At 41.8% G+C, this 18,179-nt stretch overlaps 1 long non-coding RNA gene across 1 annotated transcript in view; it reads right to left on the reverse strand.

The window, feature by feature from the left end:
* Positions 1 to 18,179, reverse strand: part of LOC140001876 (uncharacterized) — a 25,369-nt gene continuing 7,190 nt past the window's right edge. Inside the window, exons 2-3 of the long non-coding RNA XR_011807543.1 lie at positions 5,254 to 16,121; positions 1 to 5,173 (exon numbers count right to left, since the gene is read on the reverse strand). This is a non-coding gene — a long non-coding RNA (uncharacterized lncRNA). The remainder of the gene's footprint in view (positions 5,174 to 5,253; positions 16,122 to 18,179) is intronic.

Raw genomic sequence — 18,179 nt, forward strand, 5'->3', positions numbered from 1 at the left:
AAATTTAGCAAAACAATGAGGAGACATCAGAGCTTCAGAAGGAGTACTCTCAACTGCCAGCCTTTGACTTGGCATGAATCAGTCTCCAGGCAGTTTTAGAAAGAATATGAACAGTGTTGCTTCATTTTCTTTATTTGAATAGTCATCCACTTTCTGTCTCCCTAAGGTACTGCTGAGGAAAACAGCAATGGAAATTATGCTTTGTTGCAAAAATTATTATTATTTTTTGCTAGATGCTTGCAGACCTCTGAATAATGGGATGTGCACTGAACATATACGTAAACAGTCACCAGTACAACCTGTAAACATCAATGTATAGCCAGGGTTTGCCTTGACATTTTTCTTGCCGCTACTGGCACAACATGCAGTACAGTCTGAGATGGGACAGTGACAGGGCTGGGGCCAGGCTGCCTGCCTCAAAATGGGGGCTGCAGCAAAGGGACACTGCTTCATTCTCCATCTGTGGATGTCTGGAACAAACTTGCATGCTGTGCAGCAGGGCCACCACCTCACTGCATTGGGGGCTTGCCACGTGGTGCCAGCAGATTTGGGGAGGCAGGTGGGCACTGCTCTGATGCACAAGGCCTCTCTGCTGGGATGCAATGCTGCACAGAGCATAAACACAGCTGTGCACAGAGCAGTGATACACGGATTTAGAGTTATCCTCTATCTGTTGGCTGCCTGTACCTGGAAATGCAAATAGATTGAATGACGAACACTTTCTAGCAGCCAAGCATGCTAAGTTGAGTTTCAAAAAAAACAACCTAAACTGTTTTGATCTACCAGGCTGAACAGAAGCATCAACATTTCCTGGGCAGGAAAACGCTTAGTCTGGTGCATGGTGATTTACTGGCTCAGAGGCCTTGATCAGTGAGATACGAAGGAGAGGTTAAGGAGGGATGTTTTGGAAAGGTTAGAGGTGTTTCCTTCCTTTGTCACCATTCAGCTCTCCTTTTCCTTGGAGTGTTGACTCAGACAATCAGCAGCTACCCTGGTCAGAAGTGTTTGCTTGTGTTTGCTTGTGTAAGGTATCCAGCTGCTCCTCTGTTTGATCTTTGTCTCTATCTGTCTGTGCTCCTGTGTCACTTTCATTGCTATTATCCCCACAGATAAGTGAACAAATGCAATCACCACTTCCATTGCTGTATCAAGGAGATAAAATCTGAAAATTCTTCTCTTGTCTTGCAATTACCACTAAAAAAAAAAAAAAAATGTTGGAAAGGACCATCCTGGACAATGCTTGTTTCCAGTTCAGGCAGGGATTTAAGAACTTTCTCAGCTCTGAGAGAACAGTACATTGCTGATCCGTTCTCCTCCACAACTCTACTCAGTCAACGTTAACATTGCTTTGCTCAAAATTGACCAGGGTGCCTAAAGATGGTCTTTGTTTAGCACATTGAAATGTATTTGTAACTGGGAGGAGGGATAATAGAAATACTTGCTGAGAAGATGTGGGTCTTTGAGGTATTGTTGGCCACTTATCTTAGAAAGAAATCAAGTGAAGGTCTGTATTTTTTCCAGTGACCTTCCAAAGTAGCATCACACTGGAAAATATGCCTTTTTTCCCCTCTACATCCATAATTGATCTGAGGAAGAAGATGCAATAACACCCTTTCACACACCTCCCACCACCAACTAAGAGGACACTCTAGATTTATAAGCCCTCGTTTTGCTGATGAATGATGCTTCAAACAATCAGTCACAAAGAGTATGAAGAGTGAAGCAAATGAACCTGTCTGTTCTTTTCTCTGATGGACACAAGAAGCCTACAGGTCTAGACAAAACACTGAAGACACTTGTATGTGCTTTCCTACATAGTGTTTTCTATTCCTGGACAACTGTTGTTGCCCAGGGTGGCAGGAAGGGATCTTCTCATTGTAGCCTCTCTCTACATCAGTTGTCCTCATGCCTGGACCAATATCATTCTTCTCAAAACATTACTCCAAACATTGGCCCGTACTTTCATGCCCTGACAGTTGTCCTTGCTTACAGTCCCCTCCCAACTGTTCCAGGGAACTAGGAACACTCTTTAAATCTGGAGTCTGCAGCCCTCCAGTGAGGCAGCATGTGCCTCAGTTATTTCCACTTCTACATTTAAACAAATTCTTCTATGGCTCTTCCATGTAGAAGGATGATAAATATAAAGGTTTTCTCTAAAAGCCAGAAAAAATACTGCCTCAGCTGGGGACCTGGTCTGGTTCTAGGTTGAAATTTAATGTGCTTCAGCCACCAGCTGCTTGTCTTGCTCTGAGCAGCCCCAGGTGCAATAGTCAAACTGGTATGGAAATGTCAAACTGGCAAATACTCAGGTGGGATCCAGGTTCCCTCACAGAACTAAGTGCTTCCAGAAACTAGCCAGCTGTAAAATATGTGTTGTAAAAAATGTGTTGTAAAAAATGTGTTGGTCAGAGACACAGGGAGAGAGAAGCAGAGCTGGCCAGGAAAAAGAGGTGATTTCACATGGGGTTGAGTGGATGTGAACTGCTCAGTCTCAGAGATGACAAATGAGGCTAAAGAAATCTGTTATTTCCCCTGGAAGTTGCATTAGGTTTCACCAGCAGTCCTTAATTCCCTATATGTTCCCCTACGTAGAGAGATGATTCAGGGGGAAAGGTCTTTTTTGAGAGGCATGACTGATAGCTGAAATCCTGGGAGCCGGAGTCATCTGTTTGTAGAAAGCTTCCCCAGAGTGCATGGAGCTAGATTTCTGCCTTCATAAATATTGTTCTTTCAGGACATATTTGCTAAATCATGTCTAGTTCACTATCATTTGCCAGCCTCGTTTAACTTCATTAGCTCAAGTCCAGTTCATGTTGTTTAAAATGCATAGTGTTTCTTGGGAACAGCACATACAAAATTATGCGAACTGTTTAGAATAGCTTCACCCCGAGCATTTAGCGTGGGTAAGTTAAAAGGAATTTGAGAGAACTGCATTGTACTGACATGTTTCATTAAGGTCAGTAATTAAGTAATGTGTGCGCACGAATACATGTGCTTGACAATAAGAGAAATGGATGGTAGCAAGCACACTGTCTCCCAGCGGAGTGTAGCCAGGCAGAGCCAGATTTCTTGCTGTGCTGCTGCCTGGTTTGGCAGAGTGTGAGCAAGGCTGAATTTGCCCTTTTTTGTTTCCTGTTGTGATGACAAACATCTACGCGTGTACTGAGAACATAGCTGTACTGCAATATTGGAAGGCCGTCCACAGTTCTGGTGAAATCAGCAGGCCTGTATCTGCTGATCCCTCATTTGATCTGACTCAACAGATGCTTCACATTAACATCTGGGGGAGATTTACCCCCTCTCCCCAGCAGTATCAGAATGGCAATGATAAAATATATTCATCTTAACAAAGTAGAAGAAAAATTATTTATCAAAAATGTGTATGACAGCCTACGAGTCTGATGGACCCCCATGTGCATTGCCCTTTGCTGCACACAGAAGACTGGCTGTTCAAGGCTGGCACTGGACACAGTCAGGGCACTACCTGGCTCTTACCCACCCCAAGTATGAGCAGTAGTCGCCGTGGAGGTTGGCTCCCTTGCAGACATACATACAGCAGGTTTCTGTGCATGGCTTTCAAATGTTGGGAATGCTTCTCTGCTTCTCTTGAGGTGCAAATCACACCACCACTTTTGCAAGGTGTAATGCCTTCTGAGTAATATGGTCCTATTGAACCTGCTAATTGTTAAATACCTGTAATTACCTTCTAACCTCTCTCTCCCTCATTTTCCCCTTCCCATTAGCTCATTCTTTGCTACCATGCTACTAATCCAGGCACCTACTATCATGAGAGTGACTCAGTTTGTCCCCAGATTCAGTCTTCCTGTAACTTGTATTGGGTGATGCAGAAGGGTGGGTGTTACAGTGACAGACCATATTCTTCCTGAAAGGATGTGTTTTAGGACAAAGGATAAGCATCTGGTTGTAAAGGCTCCCACAGCCAGGGGAGGGTGGGTGGCCTGCACTGACCATCGGGCTCTCACAGATGGGAAGGCAGCACGACAGCATTTCCAGGCTGCTCTGCTGTCCCGAGAGCTTTCCTCCCTAGGAAAGACACACCTGACATAGTGGGATTCCCTTGGCAAAGCACCAGGAGCTGGTGTTTGGAGTAGGGAGTTCTCATTCCTCAAGCCACTCTGCAGACCAAGGTGCAACCTAGCCCTAGATAATGTCATATTCCACCAGCTGCCTCTTCCTTCCCTGCCTTTTTCATTAAATGCTCCGATTCTGTGTGTTTCTTGCTGGGGAGGTGCTGGTGACTGGGATAAATTGTACAGTTTACCAATTTTTCTCATCCCAGTGTCTTCAGGAAGCTGCTGACAGTTTGCACAAAAGGCACCGCTTACATTTCAGTCATCTGCCGGCACGTGAAATGTTTCGGATGCCTTCTGTCGGTGATTTATAAAGCAATAAATGGAGTAAAAATAAAAAATAAATAAAAAAAAAGGATCTGTCACGAATGCCCATTCCCCATCCCTCTCTCCCTGGCTGTCTCTCGCAGTTTATTGGTATAATTATAGCTCATCTCCCTGGGTTCCCTTAGCAACAGATGAGGAGGTGGCTGGCTGCCCGTCCGCACCGCTGCCGTGCTGGGAGGACACGGCCATGAGTGGTGCTGCTCTGCCCGCTGCTCTGCGGTGGGACCGATCCCTGCAGGAAGACCTGCAGCCAGAAGCAGGACAAAGTACTCAGAAATGCTGCTTTGAAGTGCCAGGTGGGATGCAGGCAGGTTTATCAGATGATGCACTGAAATGCTCTTGATATTATTAGAGTTTTATAAGAAGAGCAGCTACCAAAAAATGGCAATCCCATTTCCAGCTCCACAAACACCTCCTCCCTGGCTGGATCTGGGCTGGGGCTGGGGCTGCTCACTTTTGCAGCCTCTCTGCCTGTCTGTGTTCCTGGCAGGGGGCTGCCTGGACCCAGCAGCAAACCTGGCCTTGATAGCCTGCTGGGATGACGAAGACAGAGGTGTCTCACTGCCTTTGTAGTAAGATCAAATGCTGTTTTCTTCATCTCATCATCTCATCATGTAGGAGTGGATTAGAAGCCTCAGTAGCCCAGTCCACTTGCATTTCTGAAAGTCCCATCTGTTGTGTGTTTCTCCAGAAGTCCTGGCAGAGCAGGACCTGAACTGGTGTTTTATGTCGTTTAGTGCCGACAGCCAGGGAAACTGTGAGGTAACAAACAAGCAGATTCAGTGCCATCTGAGCAAAAGGGAGATAGGAAAAGGCTAGTAGAGCAAGCAGATACCTGCTGTTTTGCTGTCTTCTCAGGACCCTCTGTTGTCATGTGCCTCTCTCTCTAGTTCTTGTCATCTTTGGAGGTAGGAGATGGGTCACCATGCCTGTGCTGTCATAGCCACATCCGTTCTGAGAGAGGTGGGTCAGAGAGAAAGTAGCTTGGTTCAGAAACAGAAAGCAGATGTGAAACACATCCCATAGTCTTACACCCTATGCAAGCTATAGGTGACATTGTGTTGACCAAGCAGAAAAAGAAGAAGTGTTCTTGCCCTCAGTGAAGAGGCTCCCACACTACTAAAACTGCCTTTCGAAAAACACCTTACATGTTCGTTATACCACATCATGCATGTCAGTCCCCGGGGACAAAACCCAGCATCCCCCTGTGGCTGAGTCCTGCTTAGGAAGGGACAGAAAGGGCTTGAGACTCATAGACAGTTCCATTACTGGTCTACCAACCCGGTCCCGGAGTGGCTATGGTCTGTGTTCCCTGCAGCTCCAGCGCCCTGGATGCTCCTTGCACATGGGATGTCAGAAAATTCCCAGCTGGCTGGCTAGAGCCAAAACCTGGCTCCTCCACTCCTCCACCAGATGGGGCTGAGGTTTGACCACTCCTCAGTGGGCATCTCCCTGGCTAGCGCTCCTATATTTACTATGTTTCTGGTTGCAAAACAAAACTTCTTGTTCAGCAAGGAAGCATGACCAAAATAAAGGCCCAGATGTTCTCAGAAAACTGCAGTTCAAGGGAAACGCTTTGCCAGCCTCATTCTGCTAAGTTTAGCAGGATGAAGCCACTTGCATTGGAAAGAGCCTCGTCAAATCAAATCAAACCTATTCTGCTATAAACAGCCCTGTGTGGAAATGAATCATCCCAGTTTACACTGGAACAACTGCATGTGCTGCCTGAGACTTCTCTCATGTTTCCTTTGGAGATTTTCAGGCCCCCATTCAGCCAAAGCAAGCTGCAGTTGCTTGCTGTGCAGTGCCATGCAAACTGTGGGCCTGGGCTTCATTTCTGTGTGTGCATGGGCTGATGAGAAATGCAAGAGTTTGGGATACAGAGCTGAAGGGTTTCAACTAGAAATGCCTCCAAGTTACCTCAGGAAGATGATTTGTCTTCTTCAGACATGCCTGATTTGTTCCTGTTTTTGCAGGATTGAGCATTTCCAGCATGTGGCTCAGCAGTGGGGCATGCCTCTTCTGTTTGAAGTATGCCTCCAAGCACCCCAAATTAGAAACTTTCTTGTTCCTGAAAAGGTCACATAGCTTTGTGACTGTGAGAGGGTAGGGGAAGAGCTTCCAAACTTCTTCCATGGGCAGAGTGACCTTAATAGAAAACCCCTTTATTTTGTAATGTCAGGTGTGATTCAGTGCTACTTCTTCCTGTTTCTTCTCCAAGTCTGCTCAGCTAAAGCCTGTGTGCAAGCATAGGAAGGGAGTAGCCTCCACCTGCAGACCCGGGTGGAAATGAAGGGGAAAGTTCAGTCTAACATTTAGTTTCTGGTTTACTCACTGGGGTGAAATTTAGAAGACATAATTCAGTTGAACTTTGCAAGCATGAATAAACGAGCTCCAAGCACGGCCCCCCAAACCATAACTGGGGGCAAATACAGACCGAAAATAGATCAGCTCTGGCAGTCTCTGGACTGTAAACAGAAGCCACCAGCTGTTGACTGTACAGAAACTATTCAACAAATGTGTATTGCCTGGTGCAGCGTGGCTCCTTCCCTCTGCTGTGAGTGACAGCTGTAGAGAAATCTTCGGAGAGGCAGAGCCTTGTTTCCCCATTTCCAGAAACAGAACCCGCCTTGGCTGACCCTCGCTGAGTGCAGCCCTGATTGACGTGCCAAATGCAGCATCAAGAATACTTATTTGGTCAGACAGTGCATAAAAAGATACGGGGTTAGCTAGGAGCTCTGGTTCCAAGCTGCTTTCTTCCTTCCAAGGGACATGTCAAGTGCTACCATTCATCTTCCTGCCTTCTCACCACTAGCTCTGCTGGATTCGAAGCCCAGCCGATGTCACTGAGTAGCTAGATCCCACACAGACACGCTGAGTGACATGGACACCACAGGGCCTGCTGCCCTTAGGACAACCTCCCCGTTCCCAGGGAAAGCTGAGAGCTGGCGGAAGGCACTGTGGACTTTCTTCTGACAGCCACAGTGACAGAGGGGCTGGCTTGCAGTGCTTAGACTTGGAAGTGGGCGAAAATCAAGTCATCTCCAGCAGCTGGGCCATCTGCCCCCTTGATGCTAAGCAGCCTCACACTCCACTCAGACAGAAGCTCCAGGTAACAAGAAGGCAGTCTTCATTCATTTTTAGGCTATGTCAACGTTTGCACAGACTCTTTCCCTAAACTCTGGGAGGTAACACGTTTCTTGGGTTCAGCCATGCTTCTTCCCCATTCCCACCCTCAAAACTTTTCAGAAACTGGGACCTGGGGCCCACAGATTTGGGAACTGTTTGAAAATGCCTTTTTAATTACTCTTAGCGAATCTTCTTCAGTGGCTTAGTTTGGAAGTGGTATAAAATCCTGTTGGAACCCTGATCCCTGAAGTGCAGCACAGTGTTGCAGAATGGTTATCCAGTTTTACACCTCATATAGGCTCAAGAAATGTCTGCCTGCTTAGGCTGGAGGATATTTTAGAAAAGGATAACCCTGGTCAAGCAGCTTGTTAAACTCTTTTCTAAGCATCCTAGATATAAGGATACTTATATACCATTTTCTAAGCCTATATATGCCTATATATCCTTTTCTAAGCAGTCCTAGATATAACCTCCAGGTTTGATGGACTTTGTCCTTTTCCCCTGTTATCTCCCTGTGCACGTTTAGCCAAGTCACTAACCTAACTTATATTGAATAAACTGTCTCAATGGGATTTTATGCAGCATGAAGCAGACCTAATTTGACTAAATAAGGCACATGCTGGCCCCCAGTGATCTATGTCATCAGTGCCTGAAGCAACAGCTACTCTCATTATGGCACCTACTGCAGTACCCTGGCCTATCTTGTATTATAGGTCTAAATTACAGGCCACAGAGAGAAGCAGGAGGAAACCTGAGTGTGACACTCTTCAGCATGAGGAGTCCTTAATAAACGTGGAGGTCTTTAATTTAATCCCTTCCTGTAAACTATATGCCATCACAAAGCAAGTGGATCTGAAGTAGTTGCCTTTGACCTTTGCCAATACATGTACTTATTTATGCATTCTGCAGGCAACAGCAGAAATACATCTCATTTTCTAACTCCTATCTGTATGTGCCAATGTCTGTGCATCTTCTAAAATTCATTTCCATTACTTGTGGAATAATGCCTACATGCAGCCTACTCCTGCATGTGATAGTAAAAAAGTCAGCCTTCTAGACTGCCTTCCCCCCTTCCTTGTTCTCTGATCAAGGGAAGCAGTCACAGGAAAAGAGTCATCATGCTGTCTTTTAAAACTGTTTTCAAATGTCTCTGTGTTAGGATGACTGGACCTGGGGCAATGCTAGATGTGCCTCAAAAGTTTGCTTGAAATTAGAATGCATATTGCATGCATCATAGGTCGTGACCACAAATGGCTGGCATTCATACAAAAAGGCCAGCTCTCTGGGCTCCTACGTCTCTGAGATAGATAAAAAATGACTGGTTATATTAGTCAGTATAAAGTAAAAGCTCTACTTTTTACCTTTTGAATTGTTTATACCAGAGGATCTGTGTATTAATGCTAAGGATATTGGATTTGTTGTAGGCTTTACCACTTCTCAGCATCTTCTTTGCTTCTCTGTGTACTGATTGCCTCAATCTTGAGAGCACTGGTTGATGCAGTATATGCTTAGGCAAAGAAAAACAAAGGTAGATTTTTCTTTTTTTCTTCCAGAGTTTTGCTTTGACTGGCTTTCTTTTGTTTATATGCTCTGATTCCAAAGATGGGCTGAAATCATATTTCTGTAGAAAAAATAAGCCCTAAGGTTACATGGATATTCTTAAAATTAGGGAGAAAGTGTCACCTTGCTAAATTTCACAGTCTCCTACAAGGCATGACTTTGAAGAAATCATCATGATCATTTTCACCCTCTGCAATAAGCAAGGGTCCCTGTTTTTATCCACCCCTCTCTCAGAAAGAGCCAGACTATTATTAGAGCTTACAAAACAAGTGGCTGTGTTGTCTGACACACTGAACCCATATGGAAAACTTCAGCTAAAAACTCAGACAAGCTTCATATACTAGTAAAAGCACATGCTTTAATGCTACAGTAATGGCTTTTCAAGGACAGGAACTGGTGAAGCAGTTAAGATTTCAAAATATAAATGGCTGTGGATTGTTGGCATTAGGGGAATTGGTGGAGGGCAGATACCATGGCCAACTTCCATCATTTTGCCTTTTGTGAGTGAAGGACTCCTCCTTTTTTTTCGGAAATGATGGCATAATTAATATCCTGCTGATAGACATCATCTCTTTGCAATCAAGCCTAAAAAATCTGAAGAGGTGTGTGCCGCATGTAGCATTTTATGTTGGTATATTAATAACATATCTGCGTGTGCTTCCATGTGTTGTACCTGCTTGCTAGCAATGGTACACTGTAATTAGCCTCCTCGGGAACCTTCATTCCAGAAGCAAAGTCATTAATGTCAGCTCATCCTTTTTCCAGTGTGTGTACACAGACACATACACAAATGCAATGTTCAGCTGCCAGAACCGTGTGTCTGAGTTCATACACAAAACACTTGACAACTCTTTTGAGAGCATTTCTTGTAAAGGATACAATAACCATTAAGTTCAGGAATGAGATAAACTAGTATTTCTGAACTGCTCTTTAACTTCTCACCTTATAATTTATCTAGTCATTTTTTAAATGACCGTAGCGTGTGCCTTTCTTGTTGAGGTTATATGGGATTTCTTATGGGTACCAGTGGATAAGCAGCTCTTTGTCCTGGTCAATGTGAATTTCTTCAGAGCAGCTAGGGAATCCCCTTGTACCAGGCAAGGGCTGATGCGCTGTGGCTAATGGATTTCTCCCTACCAAATTGATAGCTTTTAAATTCAGGCTGTATGTGATGAAAGTCATGCCACGTCCTGTCTTTGAGCTCAATTCCCTCTTCAGCCTACTTTCTCAGCCTGTACTTGTGAGAGATCAATTTCCCTGCTGTCTTCTGGCAGATGAGAATTCTGTGTTTAATATGTAAATTTTTTTTTGCTCTTTTTATTAGCTTTATATGAATTATGTTTAACCTATTGGCGTTTTCCATATTTCCAAACATGTCATACTCATCCATTTCAAGGATATAGGGTATTTGCTGACAGAATAATCAAATCCATACTGCTGTGTAATAAGAGTAAGTGAAGGGAAGGATGTGATTATGTGATTGGGGTGAGTTATCATGGCTTCAGTCTCACAGAAACATTCTCCTAGATTTGGCAGCACAGTACAAAATTTTCCTTAGTATTTCCCCAAGCAGCCTTTTTTTTCTGTTGTCACTGCAGCTGCTTTGTGGATGGTTCCAGTTGTTCCATTATTTATCTTGTAATCTCTTCCCCAACACTCAAAGCACTTGTGCCTAGGGAGGCAACCATGACAAGTCTGGTTTTCTAGGGGAAGACGTAAGACATTTTCGTAGGGGTAGACTCTAGCAACCTGTTTCTCCTCCACTGTTCCCCTCACTGCTTTCCCTGTCTCTTGTTCCAGCTAACACTCTCACAGCCCAAATCATCAGCTAGCAGAGAATGGTCACCCAACACAAGCAACTGGGCTGTGTCTCTCTGATGAGCCACCCAGAACATGGGAATGACCATCCTGCATCAGGGCCCCTACCCTGGACTGAGGCTTTTCACAGCACCAGAGACCTACAGAGAGAAATAACCAAATTCAGAGTAGGCATCCCCATCTGAGCCAGTCATCATGATTCTCTCTGGAATAAAAACTTTCACCGTAATGCCTGTTTGATTCACCTACCCTAAAGCAAATGCTTAAAATAGGGCTAATGAATTGCTCCCTAAAGCATGCCTATTTCTCTCCACTGAGCATGAAGGGAGCTGGGATGACTAGGTCAACTGTCAACATCTTGATTATCAATGCCCGAAGTTAGGCAACATAATTCCCATTCACACAATGTTTTAATGGAAAGCCTTAGGATTTCTAGGGCTAAATCATGACTGGGGAAAGAAAGGAAGGAAAACCATGTTATTATTTGAGTAAAAATGGTAAATACATGATCAAAAAAATGGAATTAGCAACTTTGTCATGATCATGCTGATTATTCTATTTACTCTCGCTGTAATTTTGTGTCTCTCTTAACTATTTAAGGTATAAATTTTAGAGGCAGGGGCTGCATACTGCTGTGTTAATTCACTGACAGAACCAATAGCAGTTCATTTTTATTGGTCTTCTTTTAGGGATTATGGAATGTGCATATCTTATTCCATCAAGCTACTCTACAAAGGGGGTTGTTATCCAATAAATGAACACAGCCTGGATGAAATAAGGTTTTAAAGTGATGATTCTCTGCTGAATCTATTTTTAGGCATTCTGATCTATGCATAGAGAATCTGTAATAACCCATCTCTGTTTAATATACTTGTCTTCACAATTAAAGGCAGGAGGGATGATTCAAGCCTGGTGTCTGGTTTCTATTAATTGAATTAAAATAATGAGTTAAAATACTGCATTTTCTAGCAGCTCTCCCTAAAGCATCAAACTGCATACATGGCTGCCTAGGTACTGAAGTTCAAGATATACATTTAAAGGAAACTCACAGAAAAAAAAAAAATAAATTAAATTTAAAAAAAAAAAAAAGAAAAAAGGTGATAAAACGTTTTTAAAAATACATGTATATTTTCTTAAAACAAACTTGCATGAGATAATATACGAGATGGGATATTCATGCCATTTTACTCTTAGGAGGGGAATTCTTAATTGCCACTTCTGTATTACTGGCCTAAGTAGGAGAGGTAAAGATGCTGCTGCCACCAGTAAATAAGAGGTAATGTAGAATTTATAGGAGGAAGTTTCTTCTAATCCTAGTTTCTTCTAACCCTTTAACACTCGGACAAGGGCCCCTTGAAAATAATGGGCAAAAAGTTTGAACTTTTGGTTGTACCTTATATTTCTTTTTCTTTCTGAGAACAGAACAAGTTGAAAACCACAGATCACTGTAAGAACCAGTGTAACACATTGCAACTAGTACAAAAAAAAAGAAAAAAAAAAAAAAGAAAAAAAAAGATGGAAATTAATATATTAATGTCATTGTATTAAAAATACCAATGTGTGTTTTCAGCTCATGTAAATTGTTTTTTCTTAGTCTTGGAATTTGAAAGGCATATTTCAGTTTCCCAGTTCTCGCAAAGCTCTGTAAAATGAGTGGTAGAAATCAAAAAGATCAAGTACGAATTCAAAGATGTGGTCTGTCTGACTTGCCTGCAGAAGTGCTTTGCTGCAGCCACCTTTGAGGTGGTCTGTAAGATAGAGCAGCTTTGCTCTAATTCCATGAAGTAGATGTAGGGAAAAATACTTGGCTACAAAATGTTGCAGGCCAACCAAAAAAAAAAAAGTCAGTCTTTGGAATGTGTAATGAGAAGACAGTCCTATGGCTGAGGATTTTTATTTCAACTTGCTCCAAGACAGCAAAGCCAAGTATTTTCTCTTGCATCTAGTTTCCTGAATTAAAGATCACCGGAGGCTTTTGAAGGAGCATGAGTCAGTGGCTTCACTTGAGGGCACCAGACACATTCAAAGTAGAAATGAAGGGAAGCTGTCTTTTTAATATGCTTTGGGGATAAATACAAACTAAAAGGAAAATTCATGCTCATCCACCCATCAACTTCAAATGAAACATAAATAAGAAATGTCAGCCTTTACATTCTTCAACTTTATTCCCTGTGTTTAATATTAATATGTGAATCATAGCTGTGTCCATATATGCCCATACACATAAATAACAAATATATAAAACACCCACTTTATGTATGTATATATACACGTGTGTGTGAAATTTGAGAATCTCTATAAACTGCACTGATCAGTTTTGTCATGCTAACTTGTAAGTAATCATCACCGAGATTTCAACTAAAATATTCACTGCATTTCCTCTGGATCAGCATGAATACATTAAGAGGCCTGTAAATCTAAATGAGTAAATGATCACTTGCCAGTAAATGATGACTCTCTTGTGATCTATGACAACTGGGTGAAACTAACATGAGACCAAAGAACCATTAATTCAGATGGAAAGAAATAATAATAAAAAGCTTCATGGGGATTGCAAAGTGCTTAATCAGGGTGTTGCTCCTAAAATCTGTCCACAATTTTATAAAATAATCCTATTAGCACAGTACATCTGGAATGTATCTTCCAGGACTTAAAGCTAATGCTATCACAGATGGGAACAGCATTTCACCAACCTCAAATCTCTAAATCTACTCTAGAAATGTATGGATGCCACATAACATTTACAGTCTGTGACACAGTGGTAAGAAGAGTTAATTATATCATATTGTTGTGGAGTGTTGAACCTTTTCATTGTAATAAAACACTGACCAAGCTATTAAAAAGGAAATAATGGTTCTCAGTAATCTTATCTACCATAATGCTTTTCAGCAGCTCTAAAGCTAACTACCTCCCATCTATTGGTGAGCCTGGTGATTACTTATCAATAGCAACAGAGGTGCACACTTCTTCCTGGGAATGAATAAAAACCTGCAGAGATATAAAGATCTGCATCAGGCTGTTGACTGTGGCCAGCTGATAGGCCTTCAGCCACAGGAATCACTGAGGCCAGTACTGTAGTTAAAAGGAGGGAAATGGGAGAGAGATGCAGGAATGTCTACCACACAGACTGCAGTTTCTAGGCTCCAGTCAGTATTGAATCAATACTATTTAGGCCTCCATTTGGCAATCAGTGTAAGCATGTGCTTAACTTTAAGCAAAAGAGTAGCCTGCTTCAGGCCAACCCATGGTGTTATTGGAAAGCCCCCAAAACATTTGTATATTCCCAGTTATCTCAATCATATAATTTCTGTATTTTCTTTAGATATACTTCCTTTATATAAATTTTATCTTAAGGAAAATCTTACTTAACTTCCTATCTTCCTTAACTTAAGGAAGCAAGAAAGAGCTTTGCTAAACCAGGATCTCTGCAGATGGATATCCCATGCATTAATTATTGCTAATTTGACAGAGTTATGAATCCTTTTGCTGCCACTCAACACCAGGTCTTATTTACAGTCCTGTTCTAGCTTTTAGGAGGTTCTAGCTTCAGGATAGTGTTGTTCCTCTTTTCATTGTAACTCTCCCTCTCCCCTGAAATCCCACCTTCACCCTCCTTCAGAAGGTCATTTCCTTCTATCATTTGGAAGAAACTTTTTTTTTTACACTTCAAAATTGCAGATATGAAGTCCTGAGGGAGATTGCCCAGTGAAGATGAGTATATTTTTGAACACCCTGCTTTTGAAGATGCTGGTATTCTGCCCTGACAATGGTTTCTGGGCATCAGGATGAGTCACTTTCAAGTCACTAGTGATTTCCTAAATTAATCTGATACAAATAAATTCCCTATTATTGTTAGCCATGAGTATCTCTTTTCCACATGACTGGATTTGGATGAAAAAAAAAAAAAAAAAAAAAAAAAAAAGCCTATTTTGAAGTTACTACCACAAAAAAACAGTCCATCTGTAAGAATTTCTGTTTCTTTTTGTTCCTCATAATCACTCCATGTGATACAGTACTCCCAGTCATGCCCTCTTTTGAAAGAGCCAAGCCTCCAGTGAAAGGCAAGAGTCAGATGGCTGACAGAAATATCATTTCTGTGTTCTGAGGGAACTCCCATTTTTTACATAAATAAAATAATAATAATAAAAAAATAATGATAAAATAAAATGAAATAAAAATAAAATAAAATAAAATAAAATAAAATAAAATAAAATAAAATAAAATAAAATAAAATAAAATAAAATAAAATAAAATAAAATAAAATAAAATAAAATAAATAAAGCTACTCTTTGTCTCTTTCCTGTGACACAAACTGACGCACCTGAGCCTCTGTGGTTTTGGGACTGGCAGCACCTAAAGTAGGGTTAGGCCCTGGCCAGCTGCTTCTTTAGTCTGTGTCCCAGCAGCTGCTCTAAGGGCCACTGCAGGGAAATAAAAAAAAAGAGGGGAGAGCAAGGTTTCCAGAGGGCTCAGTGACTAAGTGCTGCTTGGGAAGTCCCTTGCCACAACATTGGGACAGCAATGGCTTCTTTTTCTCCAAGTACAAGTGGTTGGAAGGTGGCTGTGTGCGTTGCTGGCACTGTTCCCCCTGTCCTTCAGGAAAGATGTGCGTTGGTTGCTGTGGCAGTTTCCCGAACAAAGCCAAAGTGTTCGGAAGAAATTCCCTTCCTGGAGCAACCGGGGCTAACAGGCCCAGGGCAGACTCCAGCCTCCATGGGCAGGGCAGCGTAGGAGTGCAAGCTGGGGAGATAAATGGCAGATAAACCACGGATACAGTCTGAGGGAGTCCAGAGGTCACAGGTAATAAACTGGTAGGTTGGTCTCCATAATCAAATACCTTTGATTTACATAGAGAATACTTTTACAGGGTTTATGATTGCCGGGGAACTCAAAAACTGGGTGCATTGAAAGTAAAAGCTGAGGTAAAATAATTAAAGAAATCAAACCTGCTTTTCAGCTTTGCATTGCTTTAATTGCTTCAATTAACAGAGTATCAAATTACCTCCACTTTTTCTGTAAAGCTTCCTGACTTGGCTTAGGTCTTCAGCACGTGTGTATGTGTGTGTGAGAGACAACCTATGGACCATTTTCTTCTCATCCTTTTTCCACCATAGGCACTTTTCATTGCTTTTGTTGTGAGCCCCACATACTGGGATATATATACTTTGTCTTCTGCTCATCCTACTAGTTACTGTTCTGCTGAATAGAAAAAAAAAAAAAATCAGCAGAAGAATAAAACCTTAAAATAGGGAAAAATTCTCAAGCTTGCACACATCTCCACACAAAAACAAGATCATTTAAAAAAAATCACATAAGTTTGTTTCTAAATAGCCCTAATAAATTACTTCACATATTCTAAAACTGTCCAAAAAGTGACCTCTTCTTAGTTGTGAATAATATTTATTATTTCTGGTGTGAAATAATAGAAAATTCTAAATGGAAAAAAATATATTTTAAAGAAAATTTACACCCCTGAATGTATTTGTTGACATTTGTTATAAGGAACTAAACAAAATATATACAATCTGTTTTGCAAATACGAACACATTCTCTGTTGCATGTAACATTTCATTCGATATTTTTTTGAAAAGGATCTGGAAAAATCATAGTATTTCCTTCATTTGTTTCCAATGCAAAAGAGTTCCTCTTTTCTCTCCTTCTTTCCATTGTAGGCAGAGCCTCACTCCCCAGAGGATGTAAAAACAAAGATATCATCATGAATATGTATAAATTCCACCTCAGGACATGTTCCACTTCCAGAAAAAGAGTTATAATGAGAAGCGTTTCTTCAAATAAAAGTGCATGTCACTTCATTTTAGAGGTCCTCAGAGTTTTGAACAGCTGTATGAACTGGGGTAGTGCTGAGAAAAGCGTAATGAAAGCCCTTTCTGTTGGGCTTGTGTGAAGGGGACCTGTAAGTATCTGTGGATGTGAATGAAGAAACAGTCACCAGAAAAAAAGTGAGTTGAAGAGAGGAAACGTGCTGAGAAGGGCGTGACAAGCTCCCGGGTACTGCCGTGCCCTGGACTTGGGTGCTCCTCCTGAATCTGCAAGAAGTGAGAAACCTGCGACACCCAGTACAAGGCCACCAGCACATGCTGGCTATATGGCTCGGACCCCCTCCTTGAAGGTATTAGCAAAAGGTATTCTGCAAATTTTTGTTGGGATCTGTCTCCTACGACTCAGTCCCTACCAGAGACAACAAAAGGGCAGTGCATATAGCACTAACATAATTCTTTCACAGTGTCCCCATAAACTCCTCCACCAGGGTCCACGTCCCTCTGCTGACACCAGGAAGGAGCCCCGTGATCACATAGGGAAGTTATGGCAATACTAACGACAAAAGGAGTGTAGAGGAGCTCTAGTAATACGGATCTTTTCCCTGCTGAAAAACAGAGAAAAAGGTAGGGAGGAGAACTTAAACATAAAGCCAATCTCTTAATTTCAACACCAAATTTATAGCCTGACACAAAACTTTCACAGGCAGAGATCCAATGCTGAACTCAAGCAGAAGTATAGGCACTTATTGACACTTAAAAATATTCCACTGTGTATGAGCATATGACAAGAGAGAGACCCAGATCTAGAGGACTTACAGTATAACCACACAAGACAGAGAAATACTGGAAGGGAAACCATACCAGGCAAAGAAAGATTTGCTCAGGATCGCATACATGGCAGGTCCTTTGCAGAACAAGTGCACTGACTCCAGCTCTGGGACCATACCCAGTAAAATACACTTCCATGTCCCTGTAGCTTTATGACTCATCAATATTTTGTCTTCATTTCTACATTATCTTCATCTGACTTTATTTTAAAATAAAAATAAAATAAAAAATATTAAAAAAAAAAAAGTAGGAACGTATTTCTGATTATTTTCTTGTGAAGTAGTCCTGGACCCTTGAGGCTGGAGCCACCACTAGTTATGGACTATAACACAACATTTCCAGGCATGGAGTGCTCCTCAGATGTGTCTGAATAAAAGCTAAAATATTGTCTTTGTGTGGGTCATATAAATTATAATTCCTGTGTCTTCATAGGAGAAAAGTGATAGTCAAGAAAAGCATTTATGCACAGGACTTCTCTTCATAATGCATGTGTATTAATGGAAATGTTGGTTACTGCTTTTAGGTGCATTTTCCCCAAAAGACATTTGTTTGGAAAGCTTCTGTGATGACTTTCTTGAAGAGCACGGCTGAGAACATGCATTATTCATAATTCATGAAGTGCAGTTGAAATCTTATTTATTTCCTT

The sequence above is a fragment of the Anas platyrhynchos genome, chromosome 1, assembly GCF_047663525.1.
Source record: "Anas platyrhynchos isolate ZD024472 breed Pekin duck chromosome 1, IASCAAS_PekinDuck_T2T, whole genome shotgun sequence".
Taxonomy (NCBI): domain Eukaryota; kingdom Metazoa; phylum Chordata; class Aves; order Anseriformes; family Anatidae; genus Anas; species Anas platyrhynchos.